At 42.7% G+C, this 26047-nt stretch overlaps 1 protein-coding gene across 9 annotated transcripts in view; it reads left to right on the top strand.

The window, feature by feature from the left end:
• The window catches only part of ZNF385B (zinc finger protein 385B), a 194842-nt gene that overhangs the window by 80664 nt on the left and 88131 nt on the right, over positions 1-26047 (top strand). The window contains exon 1 of one of the 9 annotated variants that reach the window (XM_060280564.2): positions 12289-12422. The exons of 7 other annotated variants lie outside the window; for them this stretch is intronic. The gene's annotated coding sequence lies outside the window, so the exon portion shown is untranslated. Of the gene's footprint in view, positions 1-12288; positions 12423-20529; positions 20708-26047 lie in introns of those variants that run through there. One more of the 9 variants, XM_060280559.2, reaches the window with a different exon arrangement.

The following is a 26047-nucleotide window of genomic DNA, read 5'->3' as shown; positions in this document are numbered from 1 at the left end:
ACAACTCCCATGATCCCTAGCTAACAGGACCAGTGGTCAGGGATGATGGGAATTGTAGTCCAAAACATCTGGAGGGCCAAAGTTTGGGGGTGCCTGCCTTAGGCTCAGCGCCTAGTGCGGCTGAGCTGGTTGCACTGCCCCAAATCTACCTCTGGTGGCAACAAGAGAATGAGCCTTTTCAGTTGTTACTTCCTGTTATGGAATGCTCTCACCAGGAAGGCATGTCTGGTACCAGCTTTATCTAGTTTTGGATACTTTTGTTGCTACCTGGCTTTTGGCCCTCAACTTGATGGCATTTTAGCCTTTTTTTTTTAGCAAGGTGAAAACTGTAGTCCTGCCTTTTATTTGTATTGCTGTGTTTTGGTTTTTTTTAAATGGAACTTAATTGCTTTTAACGTAAGTTGCTATGTGGGAAAAGTGACTAACAAATACAATAATAAAAATAATAGTTGTTGTTTGTTGTATTTTGGGTAGCTCAGTGCAGCTATCCAAAAATTTCTATTCTATGCAGTGTCAAGACCCACTACAGCTTGAACAAAGCTGTAGCATTTGGTGCTCCTGGACTATTAATTAAATGCTGTTAAAGTGAGACAGATAAGTCTTTATTAACCTGTCTTTCCCAACTTCTACTCACTTCTTGATTGCTTAGCCTAGGTCCACCTCATTCAGTGTAGTTCTTGGCAATTTATTCCCAGGGTTTTTACTTTTCGTGCCCCTTGGGTGTGAGCAGTGCTGTTTTTCTAGAAATTGAGTTCCGGGAGGTGGGGGTGAGAAGCCCTGGGTATGAGTCTGGAAGTTTTAAGGCCGTACAGCATATTCCCCTTCCCCATATATCCAATCCACGACTTCATCTGAAGACAAGAGCCCTGGTTTTGATACAATCTTTGACACCAGCTTGTTTGAAAGTCTTCCATTTGCACTGACATCTCTCCTTCATCGTTAGCTTGTTCAAATGGCATCTTGTCATTTTGGAGGACGACTCTTTCATACATTTATTTTTAGTGATTTACACCTCAGTCCTAAACACAGCACTCGGATAGACTGGCGCATTGCTCTCAGCAGCACTTAATGCTATACAATGTGTTCAGGATCAGGGTGTTAATCTGTTTTTGGAACTAGATGTGGTGGATAGAATATCCCTCATATCATTCTTTACACAGAAGTCTTATTTTTAGCTTCGGGGAATGGTGTCTGTTTATTCACCAGAAGGTTCATTAATAGCACTGTATTTTTCCTGTTCCTCCCTCCCCTCCCTTTAAAGATGCATTTCACAGAAGAGTCAACAGTAACTACATCACATGTTACAGGTAGGTAGCCGTGTTGGTCTGACGTAGTCGAAACAAACAAACACACAAAAAATCCTTCCAGTAGCACCTTAGAGACCAACTAAGTTTGTCATAGGTATGAGCTTTCGTGTGCATGCACACTTCTTCAGATACTTCTTCTTTCACATGGAAAGTTCGTTCTCTCTCTCTCTCTCTCTCTCTCTCTCTCTCTCTCTCTCTCTCTCTCCATTTTCTTTCATTTGATTGGAAGAGCAGGCAAAAAAGGGGGAAAAACTTTAACAAAAACACTACAGCTTAGCTTTTGGACAACTGACGGGAAATTATGAGCTAGGTCAAAAAACAAAAAAAGTGAGAGCACAAATGCTAGGGAATTCTGACTGATGGAGGAAGCGCTTGAGCAAGAAGCCATATTATCTTCTACCTCCATAAAACAAGGAGTCTCCCCTTGCCTTAGTTGGAGGGATGTTTATAGGAATTAATGGTAAATCTTCCTAGTGTGATAGTTTTTCATAGCAGATGTTTAGCAAACTGGAGCAATAAATGCAGGCAGTATATATATATATATATATATATATTTTCATCTTGTCTTGAAAAAAACTAAGCTACCTGCTAGCTTGGGCACAGGACTGGGTTGATATAGCTTCCTTGCTCTGGAGTTCACTGTCAGGTAAGTGGGATAGGATTTCAACCTGAAATCTCTGAAAAAAAATTTTTTAGGAGAAAGTAACAGCTGCAAAGAAAGGGAACCTCTTTCCAGAGCTAGAGCTAGAGCTATAGTAGGAGGCTACAGCATAAATTAAGAACAGGTTAATTAACAACTGTGTCAAAGCAACTGGAGAAATGGCCTCTATAACATTTTCAATACATCATCCACTGCCAGATTCTCATTTCCTAATGGGCAGAACCTGATCAGAGGTGTGAGCCACAGAAAGTAAGGGCATGCAGAAGGTTTTGGTTTCAATCCCTAGCATCTCCAGATAAGGCAAGGAGAGAATCCCAGTCTGAAACCCTGGAGAGCTGATGCCAGGCAGTGTTGGAAATACAGAGCTAGCAGGACCAATGGTCTGACTCAGTAAAATGCAACTACCTATATTCCTATGCAATGCTTTTTTTTCTTTAAAAAATGTTTAGGGGTACTTTCATTTTGCCTCAAGAAAACCACCATTTTATAGTTCAAATGGGGGAAAATAAATACAGTAAATGGACAAAAGTACAAAGATTCACAAAATGTTTAGGGGTATGCGTCCCCCTGTGTCCCTCCAGAAAGAAGCACTGTTCCTATGTAAGAGTATGCCCACTGGAAAGGAGGGTAACTAACTAGTGGTGAGACTTTCAGCAGAAGTGCAGAGGAGGCTATAGCAAAAGTGTAGTGAGAATGCACAGACACTCAAGCTTTCAGTCTACAGTGGTACGTCGGAAGTTGAACGGAACCCATTCGACTTCCAAAACATTCGGAAACCAAGGCACGGCTTTCGAAGCTCCTGCAGCCAATCAGAAGCCGCAGAAGTTGCATTGGATGTTCGGATTCCAAAGAACGTTCACAAACTGGAACACTCACTTCCGGGTTTGCAGCGTTCGGGAGCCAAAATGTTAGACTCGCAAGGCATTTGGGATCCAGGGTACGACTGTATGAAGTTCTGCATACTACTCGGTCTTTATTTCCCACCCCTATTTCAGGTACATGCAACACCCCACTCCCTTAGTGATAACGAAGAATTACAGGTGTGGCTGCTTTGAAATGCAGTAGATAAACTCATTTGGCAGCATTAACACATGACAAATCAAGTGCCCATTCCTCATTTCCCCCTCCCCTCCCCAATGGCAATCTAGTATGGTGGATTTGTTTCTGTCAAAATAAAATACATGATCCTTGCTGAAAATAGTATGAAATACGATGTTTTTTCATAATATTGCATTTACATAGAAATACCTTTTACCCAGAAGGAAAATAAATCACAGAACACTTATCTGTGTGCAAACACAAAAGTTTATAATGGAGCCGAATGGTTTGCAGGCAGTGTCTATGGGGACCTCTCCAGTAATGCACTGGGGGTGGTGGGCGGAGAAGTCCTAGCTGATGCAAGAAGTTTAGAGGAAGCTATAGTATTGCACAGTTTAAATGGCTTTTCTCACCTAGTATTATTGAGTGCTAGTATTGGGATTCCATGGATTTTTCAGTTATGATGAAGGCCACTTACAACACTGTGACAGAACAGTGGTAGCATCAAAGGGAAAGGAAAGACAGCAGAAACTTCAAGGGCACATTAGGGATTTGATTGCAGACAGCATTATTTCCTCCTCCTCCTCCTCCTCTTTTTTCCTGACCGGCAGTCAAGAAGGGCAGGCAGGGCAAGGCAAAAAGGATTCATCCTTTGTTTTCTGTATGTAAGAAATTTGGCATTTCATTCTGCAAGCCACCATTTACATCCAGTTTTTAACTGGCCAAATCTTGATGCAGCTAGGTAGCCGTGTTGGTTTGACGCAGTCGAAATAAATTTAGAAATTAAGAAATTGTCCAGTAGCACCTTAGAGACCAACTACGTTTTTCTGCATGCATACAAAAGCTTATACCCAGAACATACTTAGTTGGTTTCTAAGGTGCTACTGGACAATTTCTTTATTTTTTTGGCCAAATCTTGGTACTGAGACTAGAACTTCCCTTGCTTTTTTCAGTCACACATGGTATTAGGTTGGTCCTGGGGATGAGAGAGAGCCAATGGCAGATTCACGGTTCAGCATCCTAATAAATCTCTCAATGCAGGAAGAGAATGAAACGGAATGCAGATTACCTGTGCAACATGATATAATATTTTTATGCATTTAAATCTGCATTAAACATCTGCTCGTGCCCCCTCTCTTCCAGAGAAGAGATTTGCAATGGCCACGTTTTTAATGGCAGGAGCTAAAATGCAGCCGGTCCGAAAGATCTATCTTATGTTTCGCAACGCTGATTTAAATGGTCTGGTAGCTCACGCAGGATAGATAACATGGTATTTCAGGATTTGTTGCCTTTTTGAAATAGGCAGGGATGAGCATTTCTATCAGGATTGCATCAACAATATCTGTTCCATTAAACAAACACATTACACAGGAGCGCATGCCTTGTCTGCCTGAGGAAACCTGAACAAACAGATAAGAATTGGCTCTGACAGCCTTTTGTTGGTGGTCAGAAGCAGCACCTGATGCATAGCTTTCAGCAGTAGTGTGCCACTAGCCAAGCAATGCCCCTTTCTAACAGGACTTGCTCTCTGCCCGTTTCACCCTTGAGGTATCTCTTTTATAATACAGAGTGTTTTACACGTACAAGTCAGAACTTGCAGTAATAGTTGGCACTCTTCTGTTTCCCTGTTACTTTGGGTACGTGTGTGCATTCTAGTTTAACAAGTCTGGGACTATGACACTTCCACTACATACAGGTAGGTAGCCGTGTTGGTCTGAGTCGAAGCAAAATAAAAAAATTCCTTCAGTAGCACCTTAAAGACCAACTAAGTTTATATTTTGGTATGAGCTTTCGTGTGCATGCACACTTCTTCAGATACACTAGAAACAGAAGTGTCAGACCCTATATATATACAGAGGGTGGTGGGGGTGGGTGGGAATGGGAGATGGGCTGATGGGAGTGGTGAACCTGTAGATGGCTGTTAATGGCTGCTGATGGCTGCAATTAGTCCTGGGCTGAGGTGCTAAAGAAAGCTTGATCATGCATAATGAGATAAGAATCCGATGTCTCTATTCATCCCAGGTGCTTCCATGGTTTTAAGCTTGGTAATGATTTACAATTCAGCAACTTCTCTTTCCAGTCTGTTCCTGAAATTTCTCTGTAATAAAACAGCTGCTTTGAGATCTTGTATAGAATGTCCTGGGAGATTGAAGTGTTCTCCTACTGGTTTTTCAGTCTTATGGTTCCTGATGTCAGATTTATGTCCATTTATCCTTTGGCGTATTTATCCTTTGGCATTTATCCTTTCCACTACATGTTTCAGTGCAGCCCATGTAAAAAAATAAAAAAATAAACCCCTGCATGTAGAAAGTTAGCAGGGCAAGGAGATGGCAGGTTAGATGGCAGGGCAAGGAGATGGCAGGTTCCATTGATATACTAGCTTTCCATGGGCAAGGAATGTGTTCACATGGTCAAAGCATTCAGATCATGTAGCCCAAGGGCTATAATAATTCTCAAAGAACAACAACACCCTGTGCTTTTGAAATGTGTGACATGGCAGTTTCCACTCAAAGAGCTCATTTTTAAAATAGGAAAATTCCTTTTTAAAACAACAACAGCAACAACACATCATTGGCAGCAATGGTTCTAATTCAACAGAAGCTTCAGAGAAGAGTTATTTAAGGTTAGTTGCTGTAACCACCATCTCCATTTGGTCATCCCCATTCATCAAGCGATGTTTTCACCAAAGTGCTGTTATGATCAAGTCATCTGAAGGTTACTAGACCTTGAAAAACAAACAAAGCTGATGTTTTTAAAGAAGACAAAAACTGGAAAATTTGATGCCACAGCTCTACTCATGAAGAATTTTGCATTTCAGGTTTGCTTGTTCACAAGGAACATCATTTAAGTTCTTAGGGCCTATAGGTAAGAAATTTTATCCAGTATTGGCTTATTCAAGGTGGAACACCTGATTGGAAAACTCTGTGGAACAGTCAGGGGTCTGCAGTCAGGGGAAAAAAAATCAAGTGCCTCTCTTTTCATAGGTGGAAATGCTTTCCCTAGCACAAAGCCACCATTGGATAAAACGCAAGGTTTTAAAAGGCCAAAAAGAAAAAAGAAAGCTGGAGGAATCTGTAGCAGTTATCAAGATGGTTGTGTAAACAGTTCCAACAACTTGGAGTGATTATATCTCTGATGAGGTTCTCCAAGAAGCAGAAAAACCGAAGGAGTTTGAAAACGAAGAAGAAACCTGGTTCAGGAAATTTAAGAAAGAAAAACAACAAAAGTGTATCATGGCACCTTCAAGTCTAGAGGTTCATTTAGGCATAGGTAGAAAAGGTAAATGGTAAAGGACCCCTGGACAGTTAAGTCCAGTCAAAGGTGACTATAGGGTGCGGCGCTCATCTCACTTTCAGGCCGAGGGAGCTGGTGTTTGTCCACAGACAGCTCTCTGGGTCATGGGGCAGCATAACTAAACTGCTTCTGGTGCAACGGAACACCCTGACAGAAACCAGAGCACATGGAAATGCCATTTACCTTCCTGCCGCAGTGGTACCTATTTATCTACTTGCACTGGTATGTTTTTGAACTGCTAGGTGGGCAGGAGCAGGGACAGAGCAACAGGAGCTCACCCCGTCATGTAGATTTGAAATGCCGACCTTCTGATCAGCAAGCCCAAGAGACTCAGTGGTTTAGACCACAGCGCCACCCGCATCCCTGCCCACCTCATTTAAGTATAAGCTGTTAGGAACTAGTCTATTTGCATCTCATGGTACATGTCCGTGAAATGATATACCATGGTAAATCTTTTAGTCTTTAAGGTGGTATGGGTCTATTTAGTGCATTTGCTGGACAAACTAACATAGCTACTTCTCTGGAAGAAGAAAAGTGTTTTACTTTTGAAGGTTATGCTTTAATAGAGAAGGCTGGCTGAAAAGTTTATTCAGATTCAGAAACTGGGAACAGTGAAGACTATTTTTGAAGCCATTGACACTGGATGAAACAGGCAATGCATTTTTTTAATGCTGGAATAATAACTGCAATACGACCGGTTGATTGCTTGATCATTAATCAAATAAGGCCTCAGGAAGTAGCAGCTGGGGCTATGAGTCAGATGAGAACCAAGCAGACCTATGGCAGAGCTTGGTGTCTATCGGAGAAGGCGTCAGTGACCAAGGAGAGTGAGCAAGACAGCAAGCTTTCCCCAAGTTGCTTCCAAGGAGAGAGGGCAAGGGGGGAAATGAAAGAAGCAGAATTCAGGAGGCTCTGCCTCTCTTCTTTCCCTCTCTTTGTCTGGCAGGTTGGTGGAATCTCACCTAGAAAGCTGAATTAGAGAGGGAGGGACTTGCTTCTCAACCAGGCAGGTGGTTCTGGCTTTCAGTTCCAGCGAGGGAAGGAGGCAAGGGGATGGAAGAGCAGCTGACTGAGACTGGCTTGCAGAGTTTGGAAAACGTTTTGCTTCCAAGCTGTACCATACGAAAACTAGATGAGGACTGGGAAGGGAGGCAGAGGAGGAGAGCTATCCAGTCCATCAATAAATCTTTGGTGCACAATTTGTTTATTTTATTGAGTCCAACATGCTTTGAACTGTGTTAAGGGCCCTGATGAACAACCTATTTCAGTCTTGGGTCTGTTTCCCCTTTTATAAATACTTTTTAGCAAACTTGAGAGTAAGCCTCAAGAACTCGTAGTAATGTATATGGAATAACAATGGACAAGCACTTCAAGTGCCATTGTTTACAGATGGCTCAGTTTTCTAGCCAAGCTGAGAAGCAGCTGCTTAAAGTGAAGTGATGACAAGGTTAAGGACTGCAGTTGGCAGCTTGTGTGGCAGGGAAGGTCACATTGGAAAATATCATCATCATGGAGCCAGCACCCAATATACTTTCTGTGAACATTACACACCTGAGGTGCACATCTTCTGTGACATCGCTTGTGCAAATCCTGGTGCATTAATAATCTGAGCACTGTGGCCATTCAGTAAGGTGGAGTTGGCAAGTAGTGGTACTGTCTTCCATGGCGACACTAGGGCTCTCCCAGTTTGTTTTGGGTCCCACACATCAAGCAGGCCACACGCTGGATTTGATCTTTGGTGCGGGTATAGACGTGATCATGTCCCCAACTGTGGAAGTGCCATGGTCTGATCACTACGCTCTGAAAGCCAGGATTGACTTCCTGCCCCTCCCCTGCTTGGGTGGCGAGCCTATTTGGGCTCGCCCGCATAGGCTGATGGATCCTGACGGATTCCGTCATGCCTTGCGGGACCCTGCTCCCCCTGGCGGCTCATTAGAAGAGCTGGTCGAGAACTGGAACAACCGGCTCTTGGCGGCCATCGATGAGATCGCACCTAAGCGCCCTCTGCGACCCCGCCGAAACCGGGCCCCTTGGTTTACCGAGGAGCTTCGGAAAATGAAGCGGGACCTTAGACGGCTAGAGCGAGTATGGCGGCGTGCTCACGACGGAGCCTCAAGAACATCTTACAGGAAACTTATGAAAGCCTATGAGATGGCGGTGAAAGCTGCAAAAAAGTCCTACTTCTCAGCTTCCATTGCATCCGCTAGCTCTCGCCCAGCACAACTTTTTAGAATAATCAGGTCTTTAACAACCCTAGAGGAACAGCCAAATTTAAATACGAATTTGACCCATAGCTGTGAGGCATTTGCGAGCTTTTTTGCGGAGAAAGTCTTGACACTCCGCCGTGACCTCCCTGCCAATTTGGATACAATAACGGAACTGGAGGCCCCTCGACTGTCTTCGAGTTCAGTATTGGACCAATTCGATCAGATACTCCCTGCCGATGTAGACAGATTCCTCCGGGCTGGAAGGCCCACCACTTGCTCCCTGGACCCGTGCCCGTCTTGGCTGATTAGAGCGTGTCCAGATGAGGTACGGGCCCCCCTGGGTGAGATCATCAACTTGTCCCTGGGCACAGGGACTTTCCCAGAGGAGTTGAAGGAGGCAGTGGTGCGTCCACTCTTAAAGAAAACATCTCTAGATCCTTTAGATCTATCCAATTATCGCCCGGTTTCGAATCTTCCGTACCTGGGTAAGATAATTGAGAGAGTGGTTGCCGAACAGCTTGGTAGGTTTCTGGATGAAACATCGGCTCTAGATCCATTTCAGTCCGGCTTTCGCCCTGGTCATGGGACCGAGACAGCTCTGGTAGCCTTAACAGATGATCTCCGTAGACAGCTGGATCGAGGTGGGTCGGGACTGCTGATTCTTTTAGACCTGTCAGCAGCCTTCGATATGGTCGATCATGACCTTTTAGACCACCGCCTTGCCGACGTGGGGATTCAGGGCACAGTCCAACAATGGCTGTGTTCCTTCATCTCAGGTCAGGGACAGAGAGTGGCGCTAGGGAGGGAGTTGTCGCCGCGGCACCCCTTGGTGTGTGGAGTCCCGCAAGGTGCAATCCTTTCCCCAATGCTTTTTAATATCTTTATGCGCCCCCTTGCCCAGATTGTCCGGAGTTTTGGGCTGGGTTGTCATCAATATGCTGATGACACCCAGATCTATCTGTTGATGGACGGCTGCCCTGCCTCGGCCCCGGACACACTCACCAGGTGCTTGGAAGCTGTGGCTGGATGGCTACGTGGGAGCCGACTGAAGTTAAATCCTTCGAAGACAGAGGTCCTCTGGCTAGGTCGGGGCAACATGGGGTTGGGGGGCCAACTCCCATCTTTTGCAGGGGCTCAATTGGTACCAGCGCCTTCTGTCAAGAGTTTGGGTGTAACCTTTGACGCCTCCCTTTCCATGGAGGCGCAGGTTGCATCCACAGCAAAGGTGGCATTTTTCCATCTCCGCCGCATCAAGCAGTTGGTCCCTTACCTCTCTCGCCCCGATCTGGCCACAGTGATCCATGCGACGATCACCTCCAGGCTTGACTCGCCTCTCCTGGTATGCCCCGCGGAGGACCTTAAGGTCCACAAACAATAATATTCTGGAGATCCCGAGTCATAAGATGGCTAGATTGGCCTCTACTAGAGCCAGGGCCTTTTCAGTACTGGCCCCAACCTGGTGGAACGCTCTTTCCCAGGAGACCAGGGCCCTGCGAGATTTGTCATCTTTCCGCAGGGCCTGCAAGACAGAGCTGTTCCGCCTGGCCTTTGGGTTAGACTCAGCCTGACCCCTGTGTTTTTCTCCCTCATGGCTTGGATTTATGGCCTACTTGAAATGAGGCTGCACTTTAAATTTTAATACTGTATTTTAATCTGTATTTTAACTAATTGTTTTTATGTTTTATTGTGGTTCTGTTGGTGTCAGCCACTTATGGCCTACTTGAAATGAGGCTGCACTTTAAATTTTAATACTGTATTTTAATCTGTATTTTAATTAATCGTTTTTATGTTTTATTGTGGTTCTGTTGGTGTCAGCCGCCCTGAGCCCGGTTTTTGACTGGGGAGGGCGGGGTATAAATAAAAATTTATTATTATTATTATTATTATTATTATTATTATTATTATTATTATATAGTAGATTGTGTGTTTTTTTAAAAACATGTAATTGACTCAGGGGTGGACTTTGGTAACCCTTCATAATATGGTGCCCCATGTGAGGCCCAAATCCCAAGTGGATCTTCTCAGTTATGCATCTTCTCAATTTTGCACCCCCTTGGCTTGGCACCCTTTGCAGGGGAACCACCCACACTGCCCTAAATCTGGTGCTAATTGGCACTTACTTCTAAGCCACCTTGGAAGGATTTCTATCCTGAAAGATGGGATATATTTCTTTAATTGAATTTTTTTAAAAAAAAGATTTGTAGGGGACTTGTTCACACATGCTAATACACAATTTTGGCTTGCAGTGTATTGGGTGGAGCTAAACCCAGACTTGCATTTCATGTGACCTCCTATGGATGAATCAGGCTTCAGCAAGCATATGGCAGAGTGAATAATCTCCTCAATGTAAGAAGCATTTCTTGTGCAGGAAAAAATCACTCTTTGTCTACTCGGTTGTCTCCATAACAACAGAGAGTCTTAACAACAAAAGAATAGCCACCGAGGCTGTCACCTAAAAATCTCATGTTCAAGTTATTGTTGATAGCAACACAACAGATGCCAGGACAAGGGGTTACTAGCAGACAATAATAGACACTACACCTATCACTGGAGTATTTCGTGTGATGCTTTTAAAGTAGAAAACATACCAGAGAATAAGGCAGATGCAATCGTCGTCATTACATAAATTGTACATGATAGTTTGTTTTTTGGGGGGTTTAGCGAGAAAATGCTGTTTAGCTTCTGTAATGGAAAAAATTGAAAAGCACTTGCTGCAAATGTTGCATTCCTCTTTAGGGTAAGTACATCCAGGTCTTAAACAGTGAGACTAGAAATAATTAAACATATCTGATCATTCATATATGCAATACATATTGCCGAAGTATGGCCATGAGAAATGGGTACCTTAAAAGGGTGACATATTTGTTTTATTTTAAAAAACAAATCTATCTGCAACTAACCTTAATGCCAAGATGCCCACATTAATCTTTGCTCTGTGCAAAAGCACTAGGCAAAACTGCTAGCAATGAATGGAACTTTAAAAAAAAACATAGTGCTAATCCATTATCATTGGACAGCAGCGTTATATGTGATTCTTTTCTTGAAAAGAGCTTTTCCTGAAACCCAAAAGCACACATAATAGAGCAGTCATCTACATAATAGCTAAATTTCCTACAGTCTTTCTGTTAGGGCCAAACTACACAAGGCGATGCAAAATGCAGCCATGGGGTTTTCCATTTTGGACTATGATGATGGTATTGAGAGGTATTCGCCTCCTGTGGCATTTACCCAATGAAAATGCCCCCTACCTCCAGAGCTGGCTCTTTGTACATTAGGAGATGGTGCCTTTACAGTGCTTCACACACATGCACTGGAAGCTATTTCCTCTTAGAAAGAGAAAAAAACAAGGGATGGTTACTGGGAGAGGGATAAAATAGAGACATCCTGTTCCATAATAATAATTTTACTCTTTATATCCCACTCATCTGACTGGCCCCGAGTAAGCATGGTTAAGTTTCTGCTTCATGGCTGTCCTTGGAAAACACACATTTTTTTTAAAGCAAGCCTCTGCATCTATGTAGTCATTTCAAGCCCAGTGCATTTGTCTGCCATGCAGTCTCCAATTGACCCTGATGTAATATGTGAGGCATGTTACTCATTTAAGTTCATGTGATGGAGGGTGGATATTATTTAGGAAAGTCTCGCCCTCCAAGAGTAATTTTTCCACTACAGCCCTACACTTGGACGGTGCACCCAGACCCACACCACCTGTGCCTTTGGCCTTATTTCTGGCTGCTTCTGTATTGTATTCATCTTTGTCTTTTGGATGAATGCAGTGGTAGAGATTTTCAAGACCTCTCTAAACCAAAGGTGACTCCGGCAGTTGGTGCTTTGTGTTTCATATTGCCCGATTCCATCTGGGATGACTTAAAACACCTTAGCAAATACTTGAAGCGCTGAAAAATGGTGCCAGTGGTGAGCCTGTTCTTTCACTATTTATTTTATCTAAGTGTGGTGTTCGTGTTTGTTTTCCAGTTTTTATTTATGAATGGCTTCAAGATGTTTTGCATAGTCCAGGGGAAATAGTTATAGCGGATGGCTTTAAATTGTGACAGCCTCTGGGTTTGCCGCAATTGTTTCATCAAACTAACTATTAAATATTGTTCATGGGATGGGAGGGGCAGTGTTAATTAATACTGTCAATCCAGTCCCTTGCGCATTGTTTATTTTACATACTTAGTGTTAAATGTAGTGATTCGGCAAAAGGGAGTGTAGATCAGGCACCCCCAAACTTCGGCCCTCCAGATGTTTTGGACTACAATTCCCATCATCCCTGACCACTGGTCCTGTTAGCTAGGGATCATGGGAGTTGTAGGCCAAAACATCTGGAGGGCCGCAGTTTGGGGATGCCTGGTGTAGATACCATTGCATGTATGTGTGAGTTGCCTTACCTCCTTCCACCCACCCACCCATATGTAAAATACAACATCAGTTCTCTGTGGAACTATGTATGTATGTATACACACATATGCATATGCAAAAGCAATGATTAGAGCATGGAAGAGTCTGTTTTCTCCAGGGAGAAAACCTTATAAAACTATTCCTTTGATTGCATTTTAAAAGTCATTTTGTGATCCACTGCAGCAAGAAATTAAACTTTATCCACACCAGTAATTCTTTTAGAGTTATTTCACAAGGCCAGAATCTTTAGCACATGTATTTAGAAGCAAAACAAGAAAAATTGCTTCCTATTAGGTGTGGCTAAGACCAGAGGAAAGCTATGCACATCATCCCTGGTACAGTGGCACCTTGGTTTACAACCATAATCCGTTCCGGAGGTCCTTTTGAAAACCAAAACAGGTTGTAACCCAAGGCGCGCTTTCACCAATGGGGCCTCCCCAAAAAAATTGTTCATAATCTAAAAAAAGGGTTGTAATCCAAAAAAGGTTGCAAAAAAGGACACGCTCTTCTGGGTTTTATGTGTTTGTAATCCAAAATGTATGCAAACCAAGACAAATGCAAACCAAGGTACCACTGTACCTCCTATTTTGTAACTTCAGAGCACTCTTACAGGTAGGGGGGGCAGATGCTAAAGACGACAAGGCCCCTGCACCTTTATTTAGTCCTGTGCCCCCACCTCACAAAATCCTGTTTTCTGGGGGGGGGGGAATTCAACCATTCTCTATCATGAAAAAAGAGGTTGGTTCAAAAAAATATCAGAGGGCAGAGAAACATTTGGTGAAATTCCTCTAGGTGGGGTGCCTTGTGCTTGCCCTTTCATTCTGCAAATCATGCACTCTGAAACCTTCCTGCATGCTAGTACACTTTGAATAATGTCCAGAAAAAAAATATCACAAGGTAACTCCTTCCCAGAAAGGTTCTTTCAGATCAGAAGGTGGGAGCAGCTGGTAAGACTGCAAATTGCTGGGAAATGTTTACTTGGGGGGGGGAGAGATATACATACCACCTCACAGTGATGATAAAATAAACTCAAAGCCCCACACTAGGAATGGGGAAGAAATTCGATTCCGTTCCCATTTAGATGTGCGCTCACCTAATTTGCATTTTAAGAAACAAGGTGCGAACTGAAACAAAGCCATCCTTCGAACTTCACACCTCTCTGAATTTTGCAGTGCAGTTCTCCAACTGGGTAACTTTGTATAATAATGCATATACACAGGTGAAGAGTCCATACAAATGCATCTATTAGTGAAAATAGCATGCAAAAATGCATTGTTTTGGGGGAAATTGTTTTGAAAAATATGTGTATATTAGGCAACACCGCATATAAGCGTATAGGTAAAGGTGCCCCTGAACAACGGGAGCTCACCCTGTCGCAGGGATTCAAACCGCCGACCTTCTGATCGGCATATACATTATACAAATTCACACTAAAATGCTGGCAAATTTCCATGATGACTTTAAAAAAAAATGCATCTTGCCATGGAAATGTGTAGAACTGGATTTAAGATTGGAAAAAGAAGAAAGAGGGAGGAAAGAAAATTAACAGTTCCCTCATTCCGCCCCACACCCACCAGTTATTCTAAAGATGTTTTCAAATGTCCTGACAGTGAGGCAGAAAAATAGAAGTCTTTTCCACTGAAAAATAAACGTTTCACAAAATTGAAGGACATGTTTCAGCACAGTGCCACCTTAAATAGTTGTGGAGAACATATAATCCCAGCAGGTATAGCTTGGAGGACAAATGGCCTCATTAATTTATCTCTATCATTTTTATCTTTTTCATATTTAACTTACAATTGAAAATCTTTCGAAATACATCTTTAAATGCTGTGTTTCACAAACAGGATAATGTACTTGGATTTAAAGAGCTCTAGTTCCAATAAAACCCATGGAATTGAATTAAGTTAAAAGCAATTATTGTGAACTGTACATTTCCACAGGTTTTCTCCCCCTTGTATCCAAGTACACATAAATGGAAAGGAGTGAAATTGTACTGATTCAGTTGAAGTAATCTGTGGATTAGATAGACTTTCCTTTTTGTTGATTTGCTGCTTCACTCAGGCTATATGAAAGCATGCTAAGTAATTCTGCAGGGTATTTCACTCCATAGAGCATATGGTGACACCCCACTGCTATTATAATGGAAATATTAATCAAATTCTCCACCATTTTTTCTCATAAAGCTTGATTATAAATCTCATTTTAAATTGTATTCCATTATTCTCAGTTCCTTTTTTTATCTTCCTTCTTTATAATCTTGGGAAGGAACCAAACCTCTTTATTGATTTTATCCTTGTATCCTCAGTTCATGATCACTCACTCAGGGTATGCATATTTTAGCCTTCCCTCATCAGTCATAACATTCAACATGCTAAACATCTTATCTTTCTTTCATTTCTTTCCTTTTTGTTAGTTTTTTTGTAATTAGATGCCTGGTACCTAATAACATAATAATACAGTGGTACCTTGCAAGACGAATGCCCTGTAAGACAAATTTTTTGCAAGACGAATGCGTCTTGCGATCTGATGGTGACTCGCAAGACGAATTCGTTTTGCGAAAAATTCGTCTTGCGAATTGCGGTTTCCCATAGGAATGCATTGAAATTTAATTAATGCGTTCCTATGGGCAAAAAAAGAAATTTCAATGCATTCCTATGGGAAACCGCAATTCGCAAGACGAATTTTTCGCAAAATGAATGGACTCGTGGAACAAATTAAATTCGTCTTGCGAGGCACCACTGTAATAACACAATAATACTGTATAGGGTTGCCATACACCTGGAATTTCCTCTCACTGGCTCTCATTAACAGCGTCTGGGCAGAAATAGCTGACATGTCCGGGAAAATCTGGATGAATGGCAGCCCATGCAAAACCAAAAAAGTTCAACAACTTTGGCCAAAAAGAAAGGAAGGAAAAGAAAAGCTCAACAACTTTTGTGTCTGTATTTTCACTTTTTGACATATGGCAACACTAAAACTGTATGAGGAAGCAGTTTGTGTTTGCCAAGTCTGTGACATGTACATAGTGACATTTGTGTAGTGCCGGGTATTTGATATTTGGTATTTGATATTTGGTATTTAGGCTAGCTAAATCCAAGTAAACTGAATTTTGCTCACAGTCTTGAGAAATGGATACCGAGGACTACTTCAAGAGTAGTTGGGCATTGTCTATGTGAGAAGTGTATTTGTGCAAGAAAAAAAGTTAAATCCACATATTGATTATATTGTGCAATGATTGCAAGCACATCTATTCCATGTCAGCCAAGACCAATTAAAGTGGGAAATTGGTTGTGACTATCTACACATATCTAAGACGTGTGATTTTTCTATGCCAAAGTCTAGAAGTTAAATACGGTAAAAGAGTGATTGTCATGGATTGGCTGGATGCAGGGGCGGGGTGGGAGGCACCAGCTGGGGAATGCATAAGGGAAGAAGGCTCAGAACCAGGGGATTAATGGTGAGTGGTCAGGGGGAGATTAGGGAGCAGACTGAGAGGAGGAGGTGTCAGAAACTAAAGAGATACAGTAACAGGATTTAGTGAGCAGGAAGAGTCTGGCAAAGAGAAGTCCAGAATCAGAGGCAGAAGCAGGAGCTGGAGAGGAGGGGAGCCAAGAGGCAGGCTACTGAAGAACAAGCTCCCATCCCCTCTACCCCTGGTTTCACAGAACCAAAAAAGGTATGAAGAGGGCAGAGCAAAGCCAGCCAAAGGCATCACAGTCTCAGTTTGCTTGGATCAGGGGTCAGTAAACTTTTTCAGCAGGGGCTGGTCCACTGTCCCTCAGACCTTGTGGGGGACCGGACTATATTTTGGAGGAAAAAAATATGAGCAAATTCCTATACCCCACAAATAACCCAGAGATGCATTTTAAATAAAAGGACACATTCTACTCATGTGAAAACATGCTGATTCCCGGACCATCTGCGGGCCGGATTTAGAAGGCAGTTGGGCCGTATCCGGCCCCCAGGCCTTAGTTTGCCTACCCATGGCTTCGATGGAGGAGACTTAGAGAGTGGTGCCTCACTGAGGCAAGATGTACTGGGAAGAGTTGCTTTGCTCACTAGACCTGAGTTGTTTTGTGTCTGTGAATAAAGAATTAACTTCACTGACACCTTGTGAGTTATTTCTGACCTGCTCCCAACACTCCCCCCCCCACAGTGATGTCTGAAGTAGCCCTTAGTCTGTAGATACCTATTTATAGGTTTACCTGCATATTTATGCTGACACTTTCTAAGAGCCAAGCCATTTCATCCTTTCATAATCTCAGTTTGTAACACTGGACCATATCCCTGAGCAAGTATACAGTGCTCCACATTTTTTGTGTGACAGTGTTTGATGCAGTCTAATAGCATTTCATGAAGCTCATATTCAAAAACCATGTGCTGATATTAAAAAATAAATAAAACTCCAGAAATGGTAAACTTGTCCCGACTCTACCACACAGTGGTGATAAAAATAAAAATCAATCTAAACTGTGGCTCCAATCTGCATGGAAATGTTTGTGCATATAACCCCGCTTTAGAATGGACAGAACTTGCCACCGTATAACTGGGCTAGGATTACAACCCTTTTGTCAATGTTCCTCAAATTTCTATTCGTATCATTCTCAGAAATGGATATTAAAAAGCTATTCATGGTCAAAATGAATGCACTGCTGAAATATTTTTGCCTATCAGTATTCCATTACTGGGAGATACTTCCATTATTAATCAGTGGCAAATTATGACTTTGAACTTGGACTAAATAAGCTCCCCTTTTAATTTAAAATGTTTAGTGGCACTCCAATGATATTTCCCACTCTGCGTTGCCGCTTTGTTGTCTACACGGGGATTCAAATCATAAAGGTGTCGTTAAATATTGCTTTGTGCTATTGACTCTTTAATAAGTCCAACAATAAAGAGTCCCCGCTTGGACAATGAAATGAGGGGGTGTTACAGCAGCTAAAAGCTTTTAAAATTAAAATCCACTGCAGCAGTATTACATAAATTTAAAGTGCCCATAATCTAGGCTTTAAAATGTTCATAAATAAAAACTGTTAACATTTATTTTGTTGGCTATCTTCCTAGTAAACGAAAGGCATATTGATCCACTGGATATCGTCAGCCCCATTAGCTTTGTGATACGATGTTATCAATATTTCACATGGAATGTTTATTTGTCACAATTCATCAACAGACAACTATTGGCTAAGCGTATTTTAATGGGCTAGTTGCAGAATGAAAACCAAGGTAGCTGTAATTACTACAAGCACATTTTCCTTCAGCTTCTGCTAACCTGGTGCCCTCCAGATGTTTTACCCTACTGCAGCCATCAGCACTACCCCAAAACCTCTGGAGGGCACCAGGTGAGGGCTGTTTTACTTTCAGGGTATCATTTCCTTTTAAAAGGGAACAGTCAAATTTCTGCCTGCCCCTCCTTCCCTGCTCGCTGAAAAGGAAGCAGGGAGAGAGCCGGTTTGACACTTTCCCTCCACCTGCCACCCAGCGAGTTGGTGGCAGTGGCGGTGGAGGAACAAGCGGCAAGAAAGGGCTCCTTTCTCACCGCTTGTCCCTCCACCGCCACTTGCAAGAGCAGGCATAGGAGCCTGTGCCTGCCCTTGCGAGAAGCGGGCAGCGGTGGGAGAGGCGGCGGCAGCAACAGCAGCAGCACCAGCAGCAGCAGCACTGCTACCAGCCCGGCCTCAGCCCCTCCTCACCCTCCTCCACACTACCCCTCAGCTCGCCTTCACCTCCTGCCACCTCGCCACCCTGTGGGGGCCTCACGAAGCCCTCGCCGTCCTCCTCCTACCTGCTGTCGCCACCACCTCGCTGCTCTCCACAGGTTAGGCACGCAGGAGGGCGAGCCGGCAGACAGATGGCACCTCCTCACTCCTGCACACTTTCGCCTCAGGGCGCTTCCTGCCCTCAGTCGGGTGTGTAAGGGGTGGGGGCTCATCTCCCTTCCCCCCCAGAAAAGAGGGGTAGTGTGCGTGCACTGTTTCTGCAGTGGCTCCCATGTGTTGTGCTTCATGGGTGCATCAGATCATGAGCAGCTGCTTGCCTCCACCAGTTTCCTCCACCAGTTTGCCTCCACCAGTCACCCACAGGCACCCACAAAGAATACCAGTATTTTTTCCCTTGTTTTCCTCCTCCAAAAAACCAGGTGTGCCTTATGGCGCAAAAAAAAAATCCCGCTCTTGTTCTCTTATTTTACCTGCTAACTCTGCATAATTTCTAATACTCCTTGTTAAGGGACCTCACTCACCCAGAATAATCTTTTCTCCTCCTTTGTCTTTGCCGACTGTAACTTCCACTGCTTGTTTGTGGCAATTCATGTGGTTTTGTTTACAAGCGTTTGCTATGTCATCGCATGAGATATATCATTATGGCAATATGGCAAACGTACACACAGCCATTCGGAATGGCAGGGAGTGCAAGTGAGACTGAGGTTCAGTGAGGGCAGAAAAAGTAGGAGGAAAGCCGCATCCAGCAGATCAAAAAGAAGCTCTCATTCATCGATGCAAATATAGTTGCATCAGCTAAAAACAGATAACTGTTTATAAGACAAAAACAAACATGCAACGAAGTCATTTCAGCTCTCCCTGAAGCCCCCTAAGACATCTCCCTGAGTATGTTTCTCAGCATAATGCAGTTGTAAAAGACTCCCAGACCTTTCAGTCATGAGTACTTTACGAAAACAAAAACAAAGGGGTCGTTTGGGTTTCTTGTCTGGTTATATTGCCCATTAATCTTCATCCTACTTAGCACCTGATCTCTCTGGTAAATTTATAGGCAGCAAGACTCTAATGAGCTCTTTACAAGTTTACAACTATGCTTAATGCTTCTTGAGCATGTGCCCCCTGCAGGAATGAAGTAAACTTAGGTGCACTGTTGCAGGATTATTGAAAACTCTTTCCCCTATTCCGTATCTACCGTACATATTCTTATTTATTTAACTGATCTATGCTACCTTTCATGTAAACATCACAAGGTACATTAAAATAGCATTAAGTCTTACTTGCAGAATAAAATAGCAAGCCAACAGTAGTCCAAAACGAGCATGTTACTGTCAACTAGCATGACAATGTCGCAAAGGACAAAGAGAAAACATTTTAACAGATGTTAATATTCCATCGTTGTCAGCACCTGTCTTAATTTAGAAGGGAGGTTATTTCAAAGAAAAGATGTCACAGCCAACAAAGGCCCTCCCTTGGTTGCTGCCTAGCAGATCCCACATACCAGGGCCACTAGAGCAAGTTCAACCACACACACACACTCCCCACAAGAAAATCAAAAATATTATTGCAGGAACATGAGTTGCCAAATGCCATTGCCTTGATTTGCTGCTGCTGCTTGTATAGTTATGGCTTTACCAACAACTCTGTAGAACAATGCAGTGAAATTACACCGTCTTTTCAGAGCTGCGATTTCAATGGATTGTTCTAGAAGTTGTTAAGTTATTTTTATTTTTTAAAAAAAAATGTGAAGGGGAATTTCCAGCAGCTTGCACCTGTGTGAAGAAACAAGACATAAAGAAATTTTACAGTGTCCAGCTTTTAAGTTATATTTGGTCTGGTGATGTCATCAAGTAGGCTGTCCTCTTTCTGGAATCAAGTTGCAAACCTTCTCCTCAACTGTAATTAGAGCTAAGCAGCGGTGTCAGGGAGCAGGATTTGTTCAGGCTTATCGCTTGCCTGCTGTCTCTTAGCACCAAACATCACAAAAGCACCGTGGTGAAATGAAGGAATTATTTATGTCTAGATATGTACTTTCACATCTAGTGCCTAAATGCTGTCATGGGCTATAATCTTATAACCAAGGTAAGCATTAAAGGGTCTCTTTAGCACACAGATTATAGCACTTTTTTGCCATTTTGGAACATTGCAATGATGTGTCAAAGGAAAGAACTGGAGTCATGGGGAGGGACTGGGATACAGCTGTAGTTTTCAGAATACCTGTCGGCAAACAGATACAGGTAGGTAAATAATACCTGATGCAATAGCATGGGAGTCGACTGTGCTACAGAAGTGACAATAGCTGTAGGAGAGGAAGGTAGAATCTGAACAGTCTAACCAAAGTATTTCTTGATTCTTGTCTCCAAAGTTCTTCCATTCAGTTGAAAGGAAAGCTATTAAATTATATTAACACAATATAATTTAGTTCTGCTCAGGTTGCTGTCATCTGCCACTCTACCACCGCTTAGCAGCTTGTTAAAAATATGTAGTGCCCTCCTTTGTTTGTAGAGCCTCTTCTAAATTTGAGAAGCACTTGAAAACCCTGGATTGGCTCTCAGCATGGGAGTTCTTTGTTTTGGAGGCTAGTAAGATAAGGTGAGGTAAGCATATGCACTTTTTTGTCATGCTGGGTTGTAGGGAGAGGAGGGGTTATTGATGGTGCCTTGATTATTCATTTGCCAGAGTAACAATTAAACATGCATTCATTCATATGGCGCCATATGCTTAATCTGGTTCAAAAGCTAGATACCTAGAGAGGGAGCACTCCTCTGGCTACTGAAGAAGTGCATTAAGTACTGGAAATTTTACTTTCATATTTCACATATCAGTTTTTAACGCATGTTGATTTAGGCAAGGAGGATGGAGTTAACCTTTAGATTGCCAACATTTTACAGTGCCTGCTCGTTTGCCTTTCAGCAACAGGCAGACATAATGGAATCTGTGCTGGCAAACCTTCTCACATCCATTTTTTACCGGCATGCAAAAAATGGTAAGCTTTCCTTACCAATTTTTGTGTGTGTCAGACTGATGTTAAAGGAACACACCTTAACCCTTAATTAAAAAAAAATAGAAAAGGAGAAGGGGCCATCTGTAAGCAGGTGTCAAGCTGGGTTTGGCAACCCAGAATGCTGTGGAGAATGGAAGTGCACCAGTTGCTCCAGATAAGCCTACATCTACTGCATATGCTAATATTGTTCCCACCATTCTGGAGGGGATGAATGTGCTGCACCCCTCCTCCCATGGAAGAAGAGGAGAGGTGGTATCTCCCTAGGGGAGAATGTTGTGGCCTGAAGGGGATTTCACCCAATGGGGAAAGGTGGTGACAGGCTATTTAAGCTTACTCTGCCCAGCACCCTTCCTTCTTTATTCGGCACTCACTTTTGCAGTGTGGACCTACAGGCTACTCATTTGTTTTCCATGGGCTGAGTTGGATTTTTTTTGGCAGGGGGGGGAACCCTAACTGGCTCTGGGTCTTCTCTTTTTGCCTACTCCATACTGCTGGCTGATGTTTGTTGCAGTGCTGTTCCTTCTCTTTGGCTAATGGGTGCATAATCCGGGCAAGTGAGAGGATTTTAGGAAGAATGGAACACTTAACTGAGGCAGGGTTGGGTTGTGGGTATCCATGAGTCAATATTGTCAGGTATGTCCTTTGGGTCCTGGAGGTGTCCTTTGACCTGACGGACACATTGGGGCGAATGTTGGCCAATGGGGTTACAATGGGCCTGTTGGGCTCTTATACCCAAGGTCCACGCAGTGGGGAGGGAGGAATCTTAGGAAACCTTGCTGCATGCACAAAGTGTGCGGCTGCTAACTTGCCCAGGCGGCAGGGGTAAAAATTACCCCCATCTGTTAATGAACACCTGCCTGGACTTAAGTTGCTTTGGTTACATTGGTTGAATCTGACTAGTTAATTTGTTCTACAGAGCCTCAAGTTGTTATATTTAATAGATATAACCTATTATTCCATATTTGAATGTCTTGACTCTTCTTCCTGGTGCGCTGGCAAATTGTGGTTGTCTTTCTAAAACATGTAGCAGCTCTGAATGGTGCCTGTTCTGTATATCTTGATATACAGAACTCTGTATGTGGACTGGGGAGAACTCTGTACAGTGGAACCTCGGTTTATGAACACCTCGGTTTACGAATTTTTGGTTTACGAACGCCGCGGACCCACGTGGAACGGATTAATTCACTTTCCATTACTTTCAGTGGGAAAGTTCGCTTCAGTTTATGAACGCTTCAGTTTGTGAACAGACTTCCGGAACCAATTACACCCATGCTTCGGGTTAAGTACGCTTCAGGTTGAGTACTCCACAGACCCGTCTGGAATGGATTGATCCACTTTGCATTACTTTCAATGGGAAAGTTTGCTTCAGTTTATGAACAGACTTCCGGAACCAATTGTGTTCATAAACCGAGGTACCACTGTATATGAACTGGGGAGTGGGGCGGGGGCGATCTGAACATGCAAAGCTGCCTTAGTTAGACCATTGGTTCATGGCTAGGTAACTGATAGCAGCTGGCTTTCCCCAACTTTAGACAGAAGCCTTTTCCAGACCTGCTGCCTAGATCCTTTAACTGGAGGTGCTTGCTACTGCCCCTGGAACTTTCTGCTTGCAAGGTTAATGGTGTTAATAGTGGTGCTAATGACTTCAGATATATGTGTGGCCTTACTGTGCATTTTCAGGGAGCGTTCTGTGTGGGCTTCCTGCCTAGTTGAATAAATTGGCTTGTTTGCTTTAGAAGTCTGCAAACAATCAGATTTTCAAAGAAACAAATGTGTCTGCGCTACTTCATTATAGGAGTAAATTATACTTGTACAGCAGCCATCATATATCTTCTAACAATAGTGAGGACTGATTCTTAATTTATGTAATTGCTTAAGCTTTGACAAAGAGCCAATTCTAATAAGCACATGTTTATATTATTAGCGTGCTGGAGCCAGAAAGAGCTTCTTTTACTTGTGATTATAAATATTGAAAAGGAAGTAAGTGCAACAGTGTCAGATGTCAAAACAGCCCATGTCAAAATGAAAGCCATATACGTGTAAGGAAATAAATGTGAAATATACCTTGAGCATCTGCTTGCACAAAACAATAATAAGTGACTGGCAGCCACATTCAATGAAATAACAGTTCTTGGTGCATTTGAAATGCTAGCCTTTATATGTCTTCAGGTTGGCCAAGGATTTCCTTGTCAGCTTCTTATGCATACATATGTAACATCAGTGAAAGATGAACAGAGTGTTTGAAAAAAACTTGAGAAATCATTGAGAGGTGTGTGTTTCTGGATTTCTGATTATATGTACTGGTACTTCAAAATAGACCCACGGAGGAATGGCAAAAAATAACAACAAAACCTCTCTTCATGAGTAAAACAGTGGTTGTGATCCAGAACTCTGAGGTAATATACCATAATAAGTGTCATGTTTCCTCTTGTCTATGAAAAGGCATGGAATCGTCTTTTTCAGACTGGTGTTCTGATGGAAATGCTGTCATTTACAAGGAACGATAAAACGAAAAATTCTGGGTGGGATGTTGCAACATAAGAAACAACAAAAGGAAAAAAGCTTTGTGGCACTTTAAAATATTGACAGATTTTTTGTGAAAACTTTTGCCACAGTGTCAAAAAATAATAATTGACATCTCTTAATAATCTCAGCTACAGATTAATTAAACCTATTTTCCTTGGATTTGGTAATGTGGTACATTGTGAAGCGAGGGGCGCCTACATTAAATGTGTGAAGACTTTTTAAGCAAGTTGCTTGGTTTTGTTGGCTGAATTCTTCATGCAGTCATGTAGTAACACTGAGGGGAACTGGGTGTCAAGTTGAGGGAGTTTGGGAATGGGTAAAATAGGAACAAAGAGGTCAAAGTGAGAAAATGGCCTTCATTTTCTTTTAAAATTTTAAGGAAGGTCATGCTGGATTCTCACTAGATGAGGCCAAGTTTAACATCCTAGTTTAAACATCACTAGATTAGGTCAAGTTTAGCATCCTGCTTCCACCATGAGCCAGTCAAATGCTTCCATAAAGCTTACATGTTTAGCAGAAAGATAAGGTAACTGCCTCCTCTGTTGTTTGTCCCCCTTCCCCTGCTCCTACCACCAGCAACTGGTACCCAATATGTACATTGCCACTAACCCCAGAAGCTTCATTTAGCTATGACAAATACTATCAACCTTACATGAATTAACTCTTTCTAAACTCAGTGGCCATCTCCACATCTTGTAGCAGCAAATTCTACACTGGATTTCCTAACAGTTACGGCTTGTACCAAGCAGAGGATGCCGCTATACGGTACCTGCCAAGCCAGAAGTAGTTTGTCTCTACCTGTGCTAATCACAGCGGGGTAGGCATAACCTAGAGTGATGTCATTAGTCAATTATTATTGTGGTAAAGAGTACTTCGTCAGCTCTCCTAAACCTGTGACCCTTCAGCTGTTGATTGATTCAGTTCAGGATTTAAACTCTTTCAGTAGTATTCTCTATGGAAAGACAACAGTGAAAATAAAAATGAACTTTATTTGGCTTAAAAGAAAAATGCTTCCTTTGGGGCAGCGATACCTATATACTCATCCTTAAAATAATAACCTGAGTGATAGTATAAGCATGTTTTTACAGGGCTCACAAGATTTCGATAGTGAATTAGTAAAGTCTACCCGGTGCTGTAAATCTTTAACGGGGGGGAGGGGTTTTTATGTTGAATTTTGACATAACAATGTTATTAAGGTTTTTCTTGGGGTTTTTTTTGGTGGTTTTTTAATCTTTTAATGGAAAACAAAAACATTAATTTCCTGCTTACTCTCCAGGGCTGGTACTTGAGAAGTTTAAAGGGAGAGAATAATGTGAGTAAATTAATATGAAAGTTTATGGTGAGCCCATAACCTTAAAGAAGTGCAACCAAACCTAGACCTCCATGGGGGTACATTGCTTGAGTGCCTGTCTAGAAAGAAACCTGATATTTCCTTCTGAAATGGCAGATTTTTTAAAAAAGAGAGAGAGAGAGAGAGAGAGAGAAGGGGGGTTATCACTTTTTTCACACACACCTCTCTCCCAAGTTCTTGTAACTGAATTTTCCCAAAATCCAAGGTGTTGCTCATAAGGAAAATAAGGCTGCAATCCTAACCACATTTACTTTGGAGCAGTAGGGAGGCAACAAGGGGAATAGTACTTCCAGGCTTTGGAACACAGTGCTTCGCTCCCGCTTACCAGGAGAGAGAGGAGGAGGGCCAAGGCAGCACTTTGTGGATGCAGATGATTGTCTGATTGGGTCTGCCACTGTGCCCACACCTGTAGAGCACCCAGCTGCCATGTCGTCACCCCCCCACACACACCAGTAAGCAGAAGCTGGGAGAGCACTCGCACCCTGCTGGTCACTACAAATTTCAATAGGAGCTATTCTTGGTAGACAGGGCTAGAATTGCA

The sequence above is a fragment of the Zootoca vivipara genome, chromosome 1, assembly GCF_965207765.1.
Source record: "Zootoca vivipara chromosome 1, rZooViv2.hap1.1, whole genome shotgun sequence".
Taxonomy (NCBI): domain Eukaryota; kingdom Metazoa; phylum Chordata; class Lepidosauria; order Squamata; family Lacertidae; genus Zootoca; species Zootoca vivipara.
The sequence above is the reverse complement of the archived record's forward strand: the minus strand, read 5'-3'. Positions and strand labels throughout refer to the sequence as shown.